Source organism: Astyanax mexicanus, chromosome 24, assembly GCF_023375975.1.
Source record: "Astyanax mexicanus isolate ESR-SI-001 chromosome 24, AstMex3_surface, whole genome shotgun sequence".
Lineage (NCBI taxonomy): Eukaryota > Metazoa > Chordata > Actinopteri > Characiformes > Acestrorhamphidae > Astyanax > Astyanax mexicanus.
The window spans coordinates 8,959,058-8,961,401 of record NC_064431.1 but is presented as its reverse complement, the minus strand read 5'-3'; the positions used below and the strand labels follow the sequence as shown (position 1 = coordinate 8,961,401).

The following is a 2,344-nucleotide window of genomic DNA, read 5'->3' as shown; positions in this document are numbered from 1 at the left end:
CAAAGTCATAGATGATTTGGTTACGACTGTATTCACTAGGCATACCATTGCAGGAAATACAATATTCTAAATATACAGTTTAAACAATATAGCTAGTTGTCAGAAATTATGCATTTTTTGAAGCACAACCAAAATGTTATGTTTACCCAAAATATCCTGATTTTTTAAAGTTAATTAAAATGTAAAATAGTTCCATGACACCCAATACAAATAGATTGATTCAGTAAACAAAATGTCAATGAACTGAAATGTTTTCTTGCTTGTTGCTGGCTCTGCGCTACATAAAAAGACAATTCAAGCAAAGAATACAAGTTTATTTAGAAAATTCCATATTTCCACAAAAAACAAACTATAACAGAACATGCTGCTGGGAGAGAGACTGTTTTAAAGCCCATGGTGCTTTAATGGGCAATCTGATAAAGCAGAGCAATAGTATGATTGGAAAAGGCCTTCCCCGCAACACTTGCACGATGTCTTTATTACCTCCACAGGATCTGGGTGGTATGAAGTCACCTGTAATGCAAAGCACAGACATACTGTCAGCTCTGAGAAACATTTTTTAAACGGTACAAAAAGCACCAAATGTTCATATCTATATTTAAGCCATTCACAATTACTACTACATTTTTAACCTCTTGGCTGACCCTAAACAATCTACCTGAATAAGTTAACCTCCTAAAAAACAAGCAAAAATTTAATATGATGGACAAATTAACACTTGACCTTCACATTCTACAAGTGGTTGGTATATCTGCTTCACTACAGACGACTAACTTTGGCCACTGGCTTAACCTACCTAGTGGGAAGCTAGCAACACATAGAATCATCTTAGGCTTACCTGAACTGTTTCACCTACGTACAAGATAACTAGGGTTAAATGTGGTTTAATATTTTTTTTTTCTCCCTGTCGATTAACTTTCCTAAACCACCTGCACTGTGTTTGAAACTGTATATACAAGGGTAAAACAGTTCTGTCTTCTATCCAACTCAAAGCCTTAAATAAGCACATCAGATCCTGGGCAGTAGCTACAGTAATTGTTAAAACAGAAAAGAAAACATTAACTAAACAGCTACTTAGCATTACTTGACGTACTGTTGTCTATCTAAGTTAGCAAGCTCGCTAGTTAGCGGTAGCTAACCTAACTGAATTGGAAGCCTCGCTAACTTGTATAAAAATAACTACTTACCCTCAAAATTAAAGATGTATTCCTCGACAAAAAGCTTGTAATCCTTTTCAACCTTCGATATTTTCGCTACTGATACCTCATCTATAATCAGTGAGATGTCGGAGAAAGAAATCAATAGAAGTTTGTGCAGAGACAGCAGTGAACTCCATTCTAGCGCCGCTGTTTACCCTGCTAAACCAAACCGGAAACACGTCATCAAGCTCTGTGAAAAGGGCCCATGGCAAAAGTGTTTTACTCATTAAAGTTGCACAACACAAACATAAAACACACCCTAACAATTATCATGTTTCATTGTATTAAACCACAGCAGTCAGTATAACTTAACTGAATCAATTCACCTTTAAGGGGAACTAAACCCTCTGAATTTAGCTGACTCCACTCTCAGCTTAAATTTGAATAAGACAAAAAGGCTAAAAAAAATGGGAGGGGTAGTTTAGGAGAGGGCACTGGGTGATGTATGGGTTTAGAGGCCCGGCAGGAGGGAGAGCTGATTGGCAGCAGTCTTCCTCTGACAGCGGTGAGGCGCAGATGGTTGGATGTCAGCAGGGAGGGGGGAAAGATCATCCACACCTATAGCGCAGTTCAAACTAAGAGGACGCTGCAGAGGCGGAAATGACCACAATAAAAAGGTTAGGAAATGTTTATTAAAATGTTAAGCAGTACTGGTATACTTTTATTACTTCAAAGGGAGACATTTAGCTATTAATTGAAAAATATATAGTTTTTATAGTTAGCGTTTAGTGGCTCTTTAATCCAAAATATGTCCAAAAGTTGATCTCATACAAATGAACTGAGTGTGTATCTCAACTATTTTTTTTGTATTGGTTGGATCTACTGTTAGTTAGTTCTGTAGTATTTAGGTCATAATAACTTAATTGATTAAAGTAGTAAAGAAGTTAGAGTTTACATTTTTCTCATGAAAAAAATATTGCATTACTTCAACTACTACACTAATACAGTTTTTACAGTGTAGGAATAAGCACTATTATACCATTATACCATCCATAAAATGCTGCCTGCAGGACGAGCGCATGGCTGAATACCTTTTTTTCCACTCCGCTGGAATATTTGCAGAACGTTCCATTGCAATATTTGCATATTATCACCAGTAATAGGTCAAGCATGACCAGTTAATCTCTCTGTTATCACTGTTACAT

The 2,344-nt window shown here is 36.5% G+C and overlaps 1 long non-coding RNA gene across 1 annotated transcript; it reads right to left on the bottom strand.

The window, feature by feature from the left end:
- Positions 1-299: 299 nt before the first annotated feature.
- On the bottom strand, positions 300-1,405 carry LOC125787569 (uncharacterized). The gene is made up of 2 exons (XR_007429435.1): positions 1,188-1,405; positions 300-513 (listed from the first exon to the last, which is right to left on the bottom strand). It is a non-coding gene; the product is annotated as an uncharacterized LOC125787569 (long non-coding RNA).
- Between the last annotated feature and the right edge of the window lie 939 nt (positions 1,406-2,344).